General features: G+C 44.9%; 1 pseudogene; it reads left to right on the forward strand.

Annotated features, from left to right (window-relative positions):
• LOC118399898 (calcium/calmodulin-dependent protein kinase type 1-like) overlaps positions 1 to 17,683 on the forward strand; it is a 40,654-nt pseudogene extending 22,971 nt beyond the window's left edge.
• Positions 17,684 to 19,089: the final 1,406 nt, after the last annotated feature.

The raw sequence follows: 19,089 nt of genomic DNA on the forward strand, positions 1-19,089 counted from the left end.
AACATTTAAACGTGTTAACCCTCGCAAGGCTGCAGGCCCAGACGGTATCCCCAGCCGCGCCCTCAGAGCATGCTTAGACCAGCTGGCTGGTGTGTTTACGGACATATTCAATCAATCCTTATCCCAGTCTGCTGTTCCCACATGCTTCAAGAGGGCCACCATTGTTCCTGTTCCCAAGAAAGCTAAGGTAACTGAGGCAAAAGAATACCAGCCCGTAGCACTCACTTCCGTCATCATGAAGTGCTTTGAGAGACTAGTCAAGGACCATATCACCTCCACCCTACCTGACACCCTAGACCCACTCCAATTTGCTTACCGCCCAAATAGGTCCACAGACGATGAAATCTCAACCACGCTGCACACTGCCCTAAACCATCTGGACAAGAGGAATACCTATATGAGAATGCTGTTCATCGACTACAGCTCAGCATTTAACACCATAGTACCCTCCAAACTCGTCATCAAGCTCGAGACCCTGGGTCTCGACCCCGTCCTGTGCAACTGGGTACTGGACTTCCTGACGGGCCGCCCCCAGGTGGTGAGGGTAGGTAACTTCTCCACCCCGCTGATCCTCAACACTGGGGCCCCACAAGGGTGCGTTTTGAGCCTTCTCCTGTACTCCCTGTTCACCCATTACTGCGTGGCCATGCATGTCTCCAATTCAATCATCAAGTTTGCAGACGACACCACAGTGGTAGGCTTGATTACCAACTATGATGAGACTGCCTACAGGGAGGAGGTGAGGGCCCTCAGAGTGTCGTGTCAGGAAAATAACCTCACACTCAATGTCAACAAAACAAAGGAGATGATCATGGACTTCAGGAAACAGCAGAGGGAGCAGCCCCCTATCTACATTGATGGGACAGTAGTGGCGAGGGTGGGAATGTTTTATTTCCTCGGCGTACACATCACGGACAAACTGAAATGGTCCACCCACACAGACAGTGTGGTTAAGAAGGCGCAGCAGCGCCTCTTCAACCTCAGGAGGCTGAAGAAATTCGGCTTGTCAACAAAAACACTCACAAAAATGTACAGATGCACAATCGAGAGCATCCTGTCGGGCTGTATCACCGCCTGGTACGGAAACTGCTCCACCCATAACCGTAAGGCTCATTAGAGGGTAGTGAGGTCTGCACAACGCATCACCGGGTGCAAACTACCTGCCCTCCAGGACACCTACACCACCCGATGTCACAGGAAACATCATTGCCAACAAAGGAGACGGGCTAGGGAGGGGGAATTTTCTGAGATTCAAGAGTTTATGAAATGAACTAGTTTGATGTGCAATTAGTTACACTTAAAATATGTTTTTTAAAGAGACAGGGAAAAGGAGGGCTAAAGGGCAGGTTCTCGGGCACTGGTTGAGCCCTATCTGTACACGTGCCTGGTGTGCATGTGTGTGTGTGTGCATGTGCGTGCACGTGTGTGTGTGGTTGGTGTTATGCTCAGCTCAGTTATAGACAGTAAGTTAAAGCTATGCACCATGCTACCCTATAGCAGGACAGGGTTGCTAATAGTAACAGAGTCTGAGAACCGGAAAGTTTGCATCCTTTCACTTAAGAGATGCGCTGTTAGCCAAATCAGGTTGTAAGTGAATGGGAGTTATAGTGTCTTCAGAAAAATGTTCACACCCTTTGACTTTTTCCACATTTTGTTGTCTTACAGCCTGAATTTAAAATTTATAAAATTTTGATTTTTTTTGTCGCTGGCCTACCCACAATTCCTCATAATGTCAAAGTGGAATTATGTTTTTCAACATTTTTACAAATTAATAAAAAATGACAAGCTGAAGTGTCTTCAGTCAATAAGTCTTGAACCACTGTTATTGCAAGCCTAAATAAGTTCAGGAATAAAAATGTGCTTAACAAGTTGCATGGACTCACTATGTGTGCATTAATAGTGTTTAACATTATTGTTTTAATAACTAGCTCATCTCTGTACCCCACACATATAATTCTATGTATGGTCCCTCAGCTGAGCAGTGAATTTCAAACACAGATTACACCACAAAGACAAGGGAAGTTTTCCATGCCTCGCTAAGAAGGGCACCTATTGGTAGATGGGTAAAAAATTTAAAAAAGCAGACATTGAATATCCATTTGAGCATGGTGAATTTATTAATTAGACTTTGGTGTATCAATGCACCCAGTCACTACAAAGATACAGGCGTCCTTCCTAACTCTGTTGCCGGAGAGGAAGGAAACCGGCAACCATGCCAATGGTGACTTTAAAACAGTTAGAGTTTAATGGCTGTGATAGGAGAGAACTGAGTATGGATCAACAAACATTGTAGTTACTTCACAATACTAACCTAATTGAGGGAAAAGAAGAAAAATGAGAAATATTCCAAAATATGCATCCTGTTTGCAAGAAGATATTACAGTAATACTGCAAAAAATGTGGCAAATCAATAGACTCTTTGTCCTGAATACAACATGTTATGTTTGGGGAACATCCAATACAAGACATTACTGAGTACCACTTGAAAAGAATAATGGGCAAATGTTGCACAATCCAGGTGTAAAAAGTACTGTATTTCTGTACTTAATTTTCAATAAATGTTCAAACAAAATGTGTAAAAAAAAATGTTTTCACTTTGTCATCATCTGGTGTTGTGTGTAGATGGGTGAGGGAAAAAAAAGGATTTACTGTAATCAGTTTTGAATTGACGCTCTAACACAACGTGTGCAATAAGTCAAGGGGTATGAAAACTTTCTGAAGGCACTGTAAGAGAGATCCAGCCGATCTTCTGATAAAGGATGCAGTGATGAGTTTTAAACCTGTCACCTGTGATAAAGTGAAGCTCGCGATCATACCCTGCATCCAAGGGTTTTAGAGTAGTGGCTGCTGCAGGAAGTTGGCAGGAAGGCTTTCCCATACAACCTGCTTCCTGCTGCTTAGGGAGAGGCATGATCTATTTCTATAAAAGAAGCGTACTGTAAATATCAGCATCTTAACTAGCTCATCGGTGTGTTTGTTAAACATAACATTTTTGTCAATCCAGAAGTCCATGTATTTATTTGCGGGAACCTGCTCGATGAAAGAACCATCCAAAGCATAAATGTGTAAACCATCTGAAATATTTCTACAAGAATTAGAAAACAACATACTTTTATTTTTTTTCTGCATTAAGTACAAATTTTAAATCTACAAGGGCTTTCTGCAGGGCAACAAAATCAGATTACAGCTCTAACATAGGCTGGTCAGCAGTAGGCAATAGTGTACATAACAGTGCCATCTGCATACAGATGAATGTTACTGATTTTTGCAGATAAACCAATATTATTTATATGAATATTAATAGGTCCCAAAATTAACCCCTGTGGGACACCTTTAGTAATGTCGAAGTAATTTCACTTGATCCCATCAGAAAGCACACAGTGTCCTGTCTGACAGATACTTCTCAAACCACTCGTGAGACACCTTGGCCGAGGCCCATCTCAGACAACCTCTGAAAGTGTAGGACATGGTCGACAGTATAAAATCCCTTGGATAGGTCTATAAATATGGCAGCACAGTGATTCCTATAATCTAAGCAATTTAACAAATTATTTAAGACAAGTGTAGTTGCTGAAGTGTTGCTATGTCCAGGTCTAAAACCAGATTGGTGCACATTATTAAGAATAGAATTTGAAGTAAAAAAATCTCTTAGCTGAGAGTTTGCCAGTTATTCCAATTTTTTTGCAAGGCAATATAGTATAGAAATTGGGCAGAAGTTATACAAAGGTTCTAAAATGAGGTGGCAGAAAGCTGCAGTAGAAAAGGATCAAACAAATCAGCTCCTGTGGATTTTTTTACGTACATTTTTTGAAAGGCAGTTCATACATCATTGTCTTAAAATTGTTAAAATTAAGAAAATGAAGTGAGTGCTTGGAAGTGCATAATTCTCTGCTATCTGTTTAGAGGTGAATAAAAGACTCCCTCTAGTGGAACTTTCAGAGTAATTTCAAAAACCATTATTTTTCAAATAGGTGGCTTGCTGAGGCAAAATGCTTATCAACTGTCATTTTTGTCTGTTATGGGACCAGAGGTGGTCCTAACCCGCTGGGGCAATGAGGGGTGGAGTTTTGTTTAAAAGATTTTTACCACTTTTCAGAAGTGAGCTAGATTTCCACCACATTCAGTATTTACAATGGTGTTTGTTCTTCACTGGTTGCCCTTTTCTCGTGGCAACAGGTCACACATCTTGCTGCTGTGATGGCACACTGTGGAATTCCACCCAGTAGATATTGGAGTTTATCAAAATTGGATGTGTTTTCGAATTCTTTGTGGATCTGTGTAATCTGAGGGAAATATGCCTCTCTAATATGGTCATACATTGGGCAGGAGGTTAGGAAGTGCAGTTCAGTTTCCACCTCATTTTGTGGGCAGTGAGCACATAGCCTGTCTTCTCTTGAGAGCCATGTCTGCCTACGGCGGCCTTTCTCAATAGCAAGGCTATGCTCACTGAGTCTGTACATAGTCAATGCTTTCCTTAATTTTGGGTCAGTCACAGTGGTCAAGTATTCTGCCACTGTGTACTCTCTGTGTAGGGCCAAATAGCATTCTCGTTTGCTCTGTTTTTTTTGTTCATTCTTTCCAATGTGTCAAGTAATTATCTTTTTGTTTTTTCATGATTTGGTTGGGTCTAATTGTGTTGCTGTCCTGGGGCTCTGTAGGGTGTGTTTGTGTTTGTGAACAGAGCCCCAGGACCAGCTTGCTTAGGGGACTCTTCTCCAGGTTCATCTCTCTGTAGGTGATGGCTTTGTTATGGAAGGTTTGGGAATCGCTTCTTTTTAGGTGGTTATAGAATTTAACGGCTCTTTTCTGGATTTTGATAATTAGTGGGTATTGGCCTAATTCTGCTCTGCATGCATTATTTGGTGTTCTACGTTGTACATGGAGGATATTTTTGCAGAATTGTGCGTGCAGAGTCTCAATTTGGTGTTTGTCCCATTTTGTGAAGTCTTGGTTGGTGAGCGGACCCCAGACCTCACAACCATAAAGGGCAATGAGCTCTATGACTGATTCAAGTATTTTTAGCCAAATCCTAATTGGTATGTTGAAATTTATGTTCCTTTCGAGAGAGTGGTGAGAGAGAGAGAGTGGTGAGAGAGAGAGAGTGGTGAGAGAGAGAGTGGTGAGCGAGAGAGTGGTGAGCGAGAGAGTGGTGAGCGAGAGAGTGGTGAGTGAGAGAGTGGTGAGTGAGAGAGTGGTGAGTGAGAGAGTGGTGAGAGAGAGAGTGGTGAGAGAGAGAGTGGTGAGTGAGAGAGTGGTGAGTGAGAGAGTGGTGAGAGAGAGAGTGGCTCGTAGAAATAAAAAAGGAAATGCTTTATCATCTCAATAATAGATAGATGGAGTGCAGTTTTTGTGGGAGTTCGGATGGCTGATGTGGATGGATTGTTATAATGGCTGATAATGGTGAGTGAGAAAACCCAGTCATGTTTTTGTTTGTACAGCCTCTTCTCGGGCCCCACGGGACCCGGCTGCCATGACACACACGGCTGTGAGAGGATGCTGGCCTGGGACCTACCGTGCAGTGCTTCTGGGGTTGAATGAGGGGACGGACAGCATGTGATGATATTGTTATAATAATTCGCCCTCCGTAGGGAAATCCTCCATGGGTGGAGAGACAGCCTGTGGTGCTTCTGGGAAGGATGGGGTAGGGTAGGGTGGGGTGGGAGGGATTGGGTGGGTGGGATGGGAGACGCATGATGTGCCTGGTTAGAGACTGGCCGTGGGGACACATTTCCTGGATAGAGAGGTGCTGCCTGCTGGGCTACTGGGATCGCTTAGAGACAGACACAATGTGCCTGGTTATAGCTGGCATGGGGATCCACTCTCTCGGTGGAGAGAGCCTACGGTGCTGGGAGGTATCATGGGAAGGATAGGATGAGAGACCGGCAGGATGTGCTTGGTTAGACCATGGGGATCCCCTCCTTAGGTGGAGAGACACTGTGGTCCTGGGAGGGAAGGGAATTGTGGACACTGGACAGAATGTGCCTGCTAATAGTGACTGGCCATGGGGAATGGGGTAGGGTTGGACAGGTTGTGCCTGGTTTAAGCCAGGGGTATCAAGGGGGATACCCTACCTTGGTGTGTGTTCTCAAGGGGGAAGGCTCTGTCTGTACCCGCACTCACCCCACCATGAGTCATGCAGCTCACGTGCAAACACTGTCTGAGCAAAGTGAGCCACACAAACAGACACACCACACACACAGGGTGGACACTCGCCTTATTTCCCAGGAACTCCACCTATTCACTTGATCCCGAACCGTTCCTTTTATTTAAATGTCACTGTCGTTTTAGTGACCCACCTCAGAGACAGGCCTCACTTTTTCATTGGTGGCATACGTTCAGCAACCACCCTTTAATACAGTTTACTGCATATGATTTGTTAATGTACAGCATTTGAATTGGTCTTTGCAGTTAGTAAGTGTAACTGTACGTGTGTGTATGTGTGTCATGTTTTTGAAAATGTGTGTTTCCTGTGCTGCAGGGGGGCGTTCTCGGAGGTGGTGCTAGCGGAGGAAAAGGGGACAAAGAGGCTGGTAGCCATCAAGTGTATCCCAAAGAAGGCTCTGGAGGGCAAGGAGAACAACATTGAGAATGAGATCGCTGTGCTGCACAGGTCAGTAACATAGAGAATGAGCTCATCGTGCTGTACAGGTCAGTAACATTGAGAATGAGATCGCTGTGCTGCACAGGTCAGTAACATAGAGAATGAGCTCATCGTGCTGTACAGGTCAGTAACATTGAGAATGAGATCGCTGTGCTGCACAGGTCAGTAACATAGAGAATGAGCTCGTCGTGCTGCACAGGTCAGTAACATAGAGAATGAGCTCGTCGTGCTGCACAGGTCAGTAACATAGAGAATGAGCTTGCGTGCTGCCCAGGTCAGTAATATAGAGAATGAGATCACTGTGCTGTACAGGTCAGTAACATAGAGAATGAGCTTGCCGGGCTGCCCAGGTCAGTAACATAGAGAATGAGTTTGCCGTGCTGCACAGGTCAGTAATATAGAGAATAAGATCGCTGAGCTGCCCAGATCAGTAACATAGAGAATGAGATCACTGTGCTGCCCAGGTCAGTAACATAGAGAATGAGATCGCTGTGCTGTACAGGTCAGTAACATAGAGAATGAGATTGCTGTGCTGTGCTGCACAATGACAGCCTAGGAACAGTGGGTTAATTGCCTGTTCAGGGGCAGAACGACAGATTTGTACCTTGCCAGCTCGGGGGTTTGAACTTGCAACCTTCCGGTTACTAGTCCACCGCTCTAACCACTAGGCTACCCTGCCGCCGGTATGGTGTAGTATGGTATAGCATGGTACGGTGTATTATAGTATAGCATGGTTTGGTGTAGTATGGTATAGCATTGTATGGTATCTATGTGTCAGTAGAAATAATGGGTTGTTCACCAGAAATGTCAGGAGTAAAGAAGATAGCCCTATTTTTAGTGTCCTTGTTGCCAGGGTAACATCACACAGAGGCAGAGGGAGATTGTGTGTGTGGAGTTCCTTTCTGCAGTGTAATGAAGAAAGAGAAGGAGAGAGAGCAAGAGAGAAGGCAAAAGAGAGAGACAGCAGGAGAGAGATGGGTTTGTGATGAGGGAGAAGTAAACAGAGCGTGATACAAAGAAATACTCATAGACAGACACTGACTTGGATCCCAACACACTTATACTTTCTCCTTCCTCCTCTCTCCTTTACAGCAAGAACACACAGTGTCACATATCACCTACATAACTGCTTATAACAACAGAGCAGAACAACAGTGTATTACCAGTGCTGTTTTTGCCAGTGTATTTCCCTCAGTCACTGTAGAACTCCCTCTAACTTGCTAGTTTCTCTCTCATCAGTGTTGCTGAATGAAGACATGGACACTGGTGTTCAACCAATGTCAGTGGCTGGCCCCATATTCTGGTTAGAGATTATGAAACACTCATCTATGTCAGACCGCTGTTTGATGTGGTGAGAAAACAACTGGCCCTACGATATGACTAGTTCTGTATTGATTGGATCCCGTATAGGGCTCTTTCATTGACCATTAGCCTAATGTTTTTGTTTGTGTCGCTCCTATACACTCTTACACACAGCAATGGTGCCACTTGGCGATCATATGACAGTATTGCGAGTGAGACACCGTGGGGCAGAGCACTGCTGGAAAACATTGGGGATAGCACTGCTGGAAAACACTGGGGATAGCACTGCTGGAAAACACTGGGGATAGCACTGCTGGAAAACATTGGGGATAGCACTGCTGGAAAACATTGGGGATAGCACTGCTGGAAAACATTGGGGATAGCACTGCTGGAAAACTCTGGGGATAGCACTGCTGGAAAACATTGGGGATAGCACTGCTGGAAAACACTGGGCATAGCACTGCTGGAAAACATTGGGGATAGCACTGCTGGAAAACATTGGGGATAGCACTGCTGGAAAACATTGGGGATAGCACTGCTGGAAAACATTGGGGATAGCACTGCTGGAAAACACTGGGGATAGCACTGCTGGAAAACTCTGGGGATAGCACTGCTGGAAAACACTGGGGATAGCACTGCTGGAAAACACTGGGGATAGCACTGCTGGAAAACTCTGGGGATAGCACTGCTGGAAAACTCTGGGGATAGCACTACTGGAAAACACTGGGGATAGCACTGCTGGAAAACACTGGGGATAGCACTGCTGGAAAACATTGGGGATAGCACTGCTGGAAAACTCTGGGGATAGCACTGCTGGAAAACTCTGGGGATAGCACTGCTGGAAAACATTGGGGATAGCACTGCTGGAAAACATTGGGGGATAGCACTGCTGGAAAACATTGGGGGATAGCACTGCTGGAAAACACTGGGGATAGCACTGCTGGAAAACTTTGGGGATAGCACTGCTGGAAAACATTGGGGATAGCACTGCTGGAAAACATTGGGGATAGCACTGCTGGAAAACACTGGGGATAGCACTGCTGGAAAACACTGGGGATAGCACTGCTGGAAAACACTGGGGATAGCACTGCTGGAAAACACTGGGGATAGCACTGCTGGAAAACACTGGGGATAGCACTGCTGGAAAACACTGGGGATAGCACTGCTGCTAGTAATGGATCCTGTAGAAATAGATACAGCGATGCATTAGATGCTGTCCATTAGATTAGTACTCAAACAAAATAACCCTCCCGTTACGCATTGTCTTGCATTGCCACACATCCATGTCTCGTGTTCACCAACGTGAGAAATCTGGAAATCGAGGTTCATTTACATCCCAGGCTGTATGGAGGTACCAATGTGCTGCCTCAACAGCTTGTCTTGCCAATTATTTCTTACCAGAATCGTTAAGGTTTCTGTGAGAAAAGCTTCAAGTAAACCAAGTTATATAAATTATTACCCTCCTCTCTTTCTCCCATCCTTTCTCTTTCTCCCCTACTCTTTTTCTGCTCTCTCTCTCTCCAAAGATTGTTGTATTACAGTATGGACGAGGACTCTAAGATAATGATCAGTGACTTTGGCCTGTCTAAGATCGAGGACACTGGCAGTGTCATGTCTACAGCCTGTGGGACCCTAGGATATGTGGGTAAGGTGTGTGTGCGGGATCTCTCTCACTACCCCCTCCCTCTCTCCCTGATCCACTTACAACCTCCTCTGAAGCATGCTATTATATTGGAGTGCTATTGTGTCATCTGTTAGTGCTTCAAATGCACACACTCTCTCAATTCAATTCAAAGGGGAAACATATGTTAACATTGCCAAAGCAAGTGAAATCTCTTTTTCTCTCTTTCTCGCTCTCTCTCTCTCCCTTTCTCTCTCCCTCTCTCTGTTTGATGTTGCCCACTAGATCTCTGATTGAGAGGGTAAAACAAGAACTTCAATGGGCTCTGTCTCAGTCACTCTCTCTCCCTCTGTCTCAGTCACTCTCTCTCCCTCTGTCTCAGTCACTCTCTCGCCATCTCTGTCTTTCACCCGCTCCCACTCTGTCTCTTTCAGTGTCCCTCCCTCCCCCGTTGTCTTTCTCAGTGATCCTGTCCCTCTTTCCAACTCTGTCTCATTCGCCCTCTTTCACTCTCTCCTTCTTCTGACTCCGCTGTTTCATGTTATTGGCAGCTCCTGAGGTGTTGGCTCAGAAACCGTACAGCAAAGCAGTAGACTGCTGGTCCATCGGAGTCATCTCCTATATTCTGTAAGTCATCTGTTTAGTACTCTAACACAAATACAGTCCCTCATACTCTGTATACTGGTGCCTGTGCATTTAAACATCTGTTATATTCATGGGTTGCACCTCAGTCACTCGGTCGCGTCGTTGCCATTGTTATGAACGTTCTACATAGCGCCGTAACCATAATGATGACCGACTGATGATTGATGCCCAGTCATTCTGAGCGGTACAATGGCTTAGAAAAACGATGGCAGTGCTAAAGAAGGCAAATCATTTGTAGGAAACAACTTTGCCATCATTATGATGCCATCAAATTTGCTTAAAGAAAGGACAATGTTGCCATTAGCTAGTAAAGTTTGTCAAAAATAGCTAGCAATGCTAACATTAGATAGCTAATATTCGTGCTAGCTAAAATTCGGTGCTGTCCCCTCAAACTAGCTAGCTAAATACTGCATCTAAAGTCAATCTGGTGACTTCACAATGATGACAAAAGATTGTCCAACTAATTATGTGCCTCCTTTTAAAATTATATTGTGTTTCCAAACCACTGTAATGCACTTTTAATTAAATATTAATTAGCGCCAATTGACATTGCATTGAGCAGCTCAATCCAAATGTTCGAAAATTATAAAATGGTTCTGTGCAAGACCTTCACACCTCCACATTTATGTCTGAGAAAGTACGGTCCACCTGTGGCTGGGACTCTTGGCACTTAATAGCACTATAGGGATATTATATCCTAACCAAATTTATATTGGACATTTTATTATCTGGGTTCAATGTATAGAGCAATAACTGTTACCTCATGTCACATGAACTCTTTCAGGTTATGCGGATACCCTCCATTTTACGACGAGAACGATGCTAAGCTTTTCGAGCAGATACTGAAGGCAGAGTATGAGTTTGACTCTCCGTACTGGGATGACATCTCCAATTCAGGTAGCTTATACCCCCTTTTTCATTCGTTTAAAAAAATAAAATAACGATAAGGACAAACAGAAACAAGACAAAGAGGATCACATACACAAAACAAACAGAATCATATTCAAATAGCATGAATCGTTTTCAATTATCTGTAATTGTTTCAAAGACATAGATTACATTTGACTGTGAATTAATACCATGTCTACTTTGTGTGGAATTGTAAATCATTAGTTATACTGTATTATGTCTGTTCTGTAATGATTTGAAACTGTTTTTATTCATTCCAGCTAAGGACTATCTGTCACCTGATGGAAAAATACTTTATGAAGAGATATACCACAGATAAAGCACTCCAACACCCCTGGTAATACAAGATTTCCTTACCTCTAACTCTAGCTACATGTCCACGACCAGGTTCAACCCTAACCCTAGCCTCAACCCTAACCCTAAACCTAGCCTTAACCACAAACCTAAGCCTAGCTTCATCTCCACATCCCGATACAACCTTAGCACCTTTTTTCTAAGAGTGTAGTGTTATCTAGAACCTAAAAGGATTCTTTGGTTGTCCCGATGGGAGAGACCTTTAAAGAACCCTTTTTGGTTCCAGGTAGAACCCTTTCCACAGAGGGTTTTTCATGGAACCCCAAAGGTTTCAACTTGGAACCCAAAAGGGGTCTACCTAGAACCTAAAATGATTATCCTATGGAGACTCAACCACAACTCTTACCCTAACCATTGCTTCATGTCCACATCCTGGTTCTTCCCCACGCCCTTCAATGCATTCTTGCATAACATTCAGGCTGGTTAAACCAGGCTAGAATGCCTACGTCCCATAACTTAAACTTTAAACTTCTGACAGCTTGCCCCCTCCTTACTCTCTTTCTCTCTCTAAACTCTCTCTTTTCCTGTTTGCAGGACCTGTGGAGACACAGCTCTTGATAAGAACATCCATTAATCTGTCAGTGCTCAGATCAAGAAGAACTTTGCTAAAAGTAAATAGAAGGTCAGTGGCTCAATATTACTGATTTGATAACTCAAATGTTCTTTCTACTTTTGTTCTTCTTCTATCTGTCTATCTGTCTCATGTAAACTACATGACCAAAAGTATGTGGACACCTGCTTGTCAAACATCTCATTCAAAAATCATGGGCATTAATATCAGTCGGTCCCCCCCTTTCTGCTATAACAGCCTCCACTCGTTTGGGTTGGCTTTCTACTAGATGTTGGAACATTTCTGTGGGGACTTGCTTCTATTCAGCCACAACAGCATTAGTGAGGTGGAGCACTGATGTTGAGTGATTAGGCCTGGCTTGCAGTTGCCGTTCCAATTCATCCCAAATGTGTTCAATGGGGTTGAGGTAAGGCCTCTGTGCAGGCCATTCCAGTTCTTCCACACCAATCTCGACAAACCATTTCTGTATGGACCTCGCTTTGTGCACGGGGGCATTGTCATACTGAAACAGGAAAGGGCCTTCCCAAAACTTGACACAAAGTTGGAAGAATGTCATTGTATGCTGTACCGTTAAGATTTCCCTTCACTAGAACTAAAGGGCCTAGCCCGAAACATGAAAAGCAGCCCCAGACCATTATTCCTCCTCCACCAAACCTTACAGATAGCACTATGCATTTTTATCACCTTTATTTAACCAGGTAGGCCAGTTGAGAACAAGTTCTCATTTACAGCTGTGACCTGGCCAAGATAAAGCAAAGCAGTGCGACAAAAAACACCAACACAGAGTTACACATGGAATAAACAAACGTACAGTCAATAACACAATAGAACATTTGTATAATGTGTGTGCAAATCAAGTAAGGAGGTAAGGCAATAAATAGGCCTTAGTGGCGAAGTAATTACAATTTAGCAAATAGTACTGGAGTGATAGATCTGCATATGAGGATGTGCAAGTAGAAATACTGGTGTGCAAAAGAGCAGAAGAAAAACAAATATGGGGATGAGGTAGGTAGTTGGTTGGATGGGCTATTTACAGATGGGCTGTGTACAGCTGCAGCGATCGGTAAGCTGCTCCGACAGCCGATGCTTGAAGTTAGTGAGGGAGATATAAGTCTCCAACTTCAGTCATTTTTGCAATTCATTCCAGTCATTGACAGCAGAGAACTGGAAGGAAAGGCGGCCAGAGGAGGAGTTGGCTTTGGGGATGACCAGTGAAATATTCCTGGTGGATCGCGTGCTAAGGGTGGGTGTTAAGGCGGAGCTTTAACGAGCAAATACTTATAGATGGCACTGTGATAGACTGCATCCATCCAGGGTTTGTTTGGCAGCATGAGTAAAGGATGCTTTTTTGAGAAATAGGAAGCCGATTCAACATTTAATTTTCGATTGGGGATGCTTCATATGAGTCTGGAAGGAGAGTTTACAGTCTAGCCAGACAACTAGGTATTTATAGTTGTCTACATATTCTAAGTCAGAACCGTCCAGAGTAGTGATGCTAGACCGGTGCGGGCAGCGATCGGTTGAAGAGCATGCATTTTGTCTTACTAGCGTTTAAGAGCAGTTGGAGGCCACGGAACGAGTGTTGTATGGCATTGAAGCTCGAGAGATGGATCAAATAATCACCCGCAGCAAGAGCGACATCATTGATATATACAGAGAAAAGAGTCGGCCTGATAATTGAACCCTGTGACACCCCCATAGAGACTGCCAGAGGTCCAGACAACAGGCCCTCCGATTTGACACACTGAACTCTATCTGAGAAGTAGTTTGTGAACCAGGCGAGGCAGTCATTAGAGAAACCAAACCTGTTGAGATAAGAATACGGTGATTGACGTAGTCGAAAGCCTTGGCCAGGTCGATGAAGACGGCTGCACAGTACTGTTTTTTTTATCGTTGGTGGTTATGATATCGTTTAGTGTGTGGCTGAGGTGCACCCGTGACCAGCTCGGAAACCGGATTGCATAGCAGAGAATGTATGGTGGGATTCGAGATGGTCGGTGATCTGTTTGTTCACTTGGCTTTCGAAGCCTTTAGAAAGGCAGGGCAGGATGGATATAGGTCTGTAACAGTTTGGGTCTAGAGTGTCTCCTCGTTTGAAGAGGGGGATGACCATGGCCACTTTCCAATCTATAGGAATCTCAGACGATACGAAAGAGAGGTTGAACAAACTAGCAATGGGGGTTGCGACGATGGCGGCAGGTAATTTGACGAAGAGGGGTTCCAGATTGTCTAGCCCAGCTGATCTGTAGGGATCCAGATTCTGTAGCTCTTTCAGGACATCAGCTGTCTGGATTTGGGTGAAGGAGAAGCGGGAGGGGGCTTGGGCTTGTTGTTGCGGGTAGTGCAGAGCTGTTGGCCAGGGTTGGGGTAGCCAGGTGGAAAGCGTGGCCAGCCGTATAGAAATGCTTATTGAAATTCTCGATTGTCATGGATTTATCTGTGGTGCCAGTGTTTCCTAGCCTCAGTGCAGTGGGCAGCTGAGAGGATGTGCTCTTATTCTCCATGGATTCAACAGTGTCCCAAAACGTTTTGGAATTAGTGCTTTGAAAAAGCTAGCCTTTGCTTTCCTAACTGACTGTGCATATTGGTTCCTGATTTCCCTGAAAAGTTGCATATCGCGGGGACTATTCGAAGCTAGTGCAGATAGCGTTCTCCTGGCATTCGCCAAACCCAGATTCGTCTGTCGGACTGCCAGATGGTGAAGCGGGATCCCTCACTCCAGAGAATGCATTTCTACTGCTCCAGAGTCTCATGGCAGTGAGCTTTACATCACTCCAACCGACGCTTGGCATTGCACATGGTTATCTTAGGCTTGTGTGCAGCTCCCGACGAACAGTTATTGTTCTGAACTCTGTAGTGAGTGTTGCAACCGAGGACAGACAATTTTTGCGCACTTCAGTACTCGGCGGTCCCGTTCTGTGAGCTTCTGTGGCCTACCACTTCGCGGCTGAGCCGTTGTTGCTCCTAGACGTTTCCACTTCACAATAACATCACTTACAGTTGACTGGGGCAGCTCTAGCAGGGCAGAAATTTTACGAACTGACTTGTTGGAAAGGTTGCATCCTATGACTGTGCCACGTTGAAAGTCACTGAGCTCTTCAGTAAGGCCATTCTACTGCCAATGTTTGTCTATGGAGATTGCTTAGCTGTGTGCATCAACTTGATACACCTGTCAGCAACGGGTTTGCTAAAATAGCCAAATCCACTAATTTGAAGTGGTGTCCACATACTTTTGTATATATAGTGTATATGGTAAATCACTGTGCTTTTATCACCTTCCCCTCTCTCTCTCTTTCTTTCTCTCACCCCCTTTCTCCTCCCTATCTCTCAACCCCCCTGTCTCTCGCTCCCCCGTCATTCTCTCCCTCTCCCCATCCCCCCTCTATCTCTCTGCTCCTCCTATCACTATCCCTACACAGCAAGCATTCAATGCCACAGCAGTGGTGAGACGCATGCGGAGGCTGCAGCTGGGTACCAGTCTAGAGAGCCCCAGCCAGATCACCCCTACAAGCCCCTATCATGCCCACGCACTCCTGCTGCGGGAGGAGGACAAGGAGGTGGAGGGACCAGGGAAAGAGGAGGAGGAGAGATGTAAGTGAGACAAACACTGAGCTTGCCCCCCACTCGCCAGCCATCTCTCTCTCTCAGTTGCTGTTAAGCATCATATCTTCTCTCTCTCTCTCTCTCTCTCTCTCTCTCTCTCTCTCTCTCTCTCTCTCTCTCTCTCTCTCTCTCTCTCTCTCTCTCTCTCTCTCTCTCTCTCTCTCTCTCTCTCTCTCTCTCTCTCGCTTTCTGAGCACGTAGCCTACAATACTGTTGAGCCTCTGAGCACGTACAGTGGTCTAGTAGTACAACACTCTAGTACAGCACTGTGGAGTACCGTCCCTGTCATCTCCTCTCCCCTCCTCTCCAGTGCCATACTGTGAGGATGAGCAGCAGCGCGGTAGTGCAGAGGGCAGGTCCTACCGGGACAGTCTGACGAGTTGCACCTACTGCTGCAGGCCAGCCAGTCACGTCTGAGTGGCCACAGACCCCTCCCCTTTGTCGACATGGGGATACGTATGTTTCCATGGAGCCACCCAGAACCCGCCCTGTCCACCTGGTCTGGCCATGAATGCAGAGTGATGTTATGACAGGCTGTGTCCAGTAGAGTAGGGTGGTGATGAGTCAGCCAGCAGCCATGTCCAGAGCCACCTTCTCGCTCCAGATGCTTGCCCAGAATAAACCATCTACAGTTCCTTTTAGAGGGGAGTTTTGTATGCAGGTATTACTTTGTTAAATTCACTGATGTTTGTGTAGAATATGCGGTAACACTTTACTTGACACCCAGCATCATAACACATTATGACACAGTCATAACCATGTCATAATATGTCATACCAGCTGACATAACTTGTCATAACCTGTCATAATATGGTCATAACACTGTCATAACACATATATTTAAACCTGTTGTGACATACATGGCATTATTTTATGGCTCTACATAAGAGTGTCAAAACCCACATTTATTCAAATGTGTTTTTCACTGGCAAGAAGTTTCCTTTCGTTTTAAAGTCCTTTGTTCTTGTTGTGAATTCTTTACAGACATTCTTTTCATCATATTTTAAATAATTTGCAGACACTGTCATGAAGCTTTATGACTATCCTGTGTCACTTTACTTGGACTAAGAAAATTCACTTTATGACACTGTCAAGAAGCATTATGACCATCATAATCATATAAGCCAGATAGGCCTATCCACGTACATACCCTTATGTCAGTAATCAGTCACAAAGAGGGTGCTCCTGCACTTATCCCAGTCATCAGCAACCTAGCATTGACGTAGGTACATGTCTGACATCAATTTGTGCTCAATTACTGTACAATGATAATTTAATATGGTCAGTTTCATAAAATGGTATAAAACAAACATATTATTGAGAAGTAGGTTATGGTGTAACGGAATGTTTTGCCTTGTGTGGTAGGTTTTGTGAGTTTTGACATTTTTATGTAGGTGTCATAACCAGTAAAAAATGATGCAATATTTGTCACAACAGGTCTAAATATGTGTCATGACAATGTTATGACCATATTATGACAGGTTAAGACAAGTTATGTCAGCTGTTATGACATACTACCCACCAGCATCACTACTCTGGATGGTTCTGACCTAGAATATGTGGACAACTACAAATACCTAGGTGTCTGGCTAGACTGTAAACAATCCTTTCAGACTCACATTAAACATCTCCAATTCAAAATTAAATCTAGAATCGACTTCCTATTTCGCAACAAAGCCTCCTTCACTCATTCTGCCAAACATACCATTGTAAAACTGACTATCCTACCGATCCTCGACCTCTATGCGCTCATTGGCTGGCACTCGCTTCATATTCATCGCCAAACCCACTGGCTCCAGTTAATCTATAAGTCGTTGCTAGGTAAAGCCCTGCCTTATTTCAGCTCACTGGTCACCATAGCAGCACCCATCCGCAGCATGTGCTCCAGCAGGTATATTTCACTGGTCAACCCCAAAGCCAATTCCTCCTTCGGCTGCCTTTCCTTCCAGTTCTCTGCTGCCAATGACTGGAACGAACTGCAAAAATCACTGAAGCTGGAGACTCATATCTCCCTCACTAGCTTTAAGCACCAGCTGTCAGAGCAGCTCACAGATCACTGTACCTGTACATAGCCAATCTGTAAATAGCCTGCATTTTGTCTTACTAGCGTTTAAGAACAGTTGGAGGCCACGGAACGAGTGTTGTATGGCATTGAAGCTCGAGAGATGGATCAAATAATCACCCGCAGCAAGAGCGACATCATTGATATATACAGAGAAAGAGTCGGCCTGATAATTGAACCCTGTGACACCCCCATAGAGACTGCCAGAGGTCCAAACAACAGGCCCTCCGATTTGACACACTGAACTCTATCTGAGAAGTAGTTTGTGAACCAGGCGAGGCAGTCATTAGAGAAACCAAACCTGTTGAGTCTGCCGATAAGAATACCGTGATTGACGTAGTCGAAAGCTTTGGCCAGGTCGATGAAGACGGCTGCACAGTACTGTTTTTTTTATCGTTGGTGGTTATGATATCGTTTAGTGTGTGGCTGAGGTGCACCCGTGACCAGCTCGGAAACCGGATTGCATAGCAGAGAATGTATGGTGGGATTCGAGATGGTCGGTGATCTGTTTGTTCACTTGGCTTTCGAAGCCTTTAGAAAGGCAGGGCAGGATGGATATAGGTCTGTAACAGTTTGGGTCTAGAGTGTCTCCTCGTTTGAAGAGGGGGATGACCATGGCCACTTTCCAATCTATAGGAATCTCAGACGATACGAAAGAGAGGTTGAACAAACTAGCAATGGGGGTTGCGACGATGGCGGCAGGTAATTTGACGAAGAGGGGTTCCAGATTGTCTAGCCCAGCTGATCTGTAGGGATCCAGATTCTGTAGCTCTTTCAGGACATCAGCTGTCTGGATTTGGGTGAAGGAGAAGCGGGAGGGGGCTTGGGCTTGTTGTTGCGGGTAGTGCAGAGCTGTTGGCCAGGGTTGGGGTAGCCAGGTGGAAAGCGTGGCCAGCCGTATAGAAATGCTTATTGAAATTCTCGATTGTCATGGATTTATCTGTGGTGCCAGTGTTTCCTAGCCTCAGTGCAGTGGGCAGCTGAGAGGATGTGCTCTTATTCTCCATGGATTCAACAGTGTCCCAAAACGTTTTGGAATTAGTGCTTTGAAAAAGCTAGCCTTTGCTTTCCTAACTGACTGTGCATATTGGTTCCTGATTTCCCTGAAAAGTTGCATATCGCGGGGACTATTCGAAGCTAGTGCAGATAGCGTTCTCCTGGCATTCGCCAAACCCAGATTCGTCTGTCGGACTGCCAGATGGTGAAGCGGGATCCCTCACTCCAGAGAATGCATTTCTACTGCTCCAGAGTCTCATGGCAGTGAGCTTTACATCACTCCAACCGACGTAGGTTATGACATGACGAAGCTGGAGACTCATATCTCCCTCACTAGCTTTAAGCACCAGCTGTCAGAGCAGCTCACAGATCACTGTACCTGTACATAGCCAATCTGTAAATAGCCCATCCAACTACCTCATCAC

Source organism: Oncorhynchus keta, chromosome 21 (genome assembly GCF_023373465.1).
Source record: "Oncorhynchus keta strain PuntledgeMale-10-30-2019 chromosome 21, Oket_V2, whole genome shotgun sequence".
In the NCBI taxonomy this organism is placed as follows: Eukaryota; Metazoa; Chordata; class Actinopteri; order Salmoniformes; family Salmonidae; genus Oncorhynchus; species Oncorhynchus keta.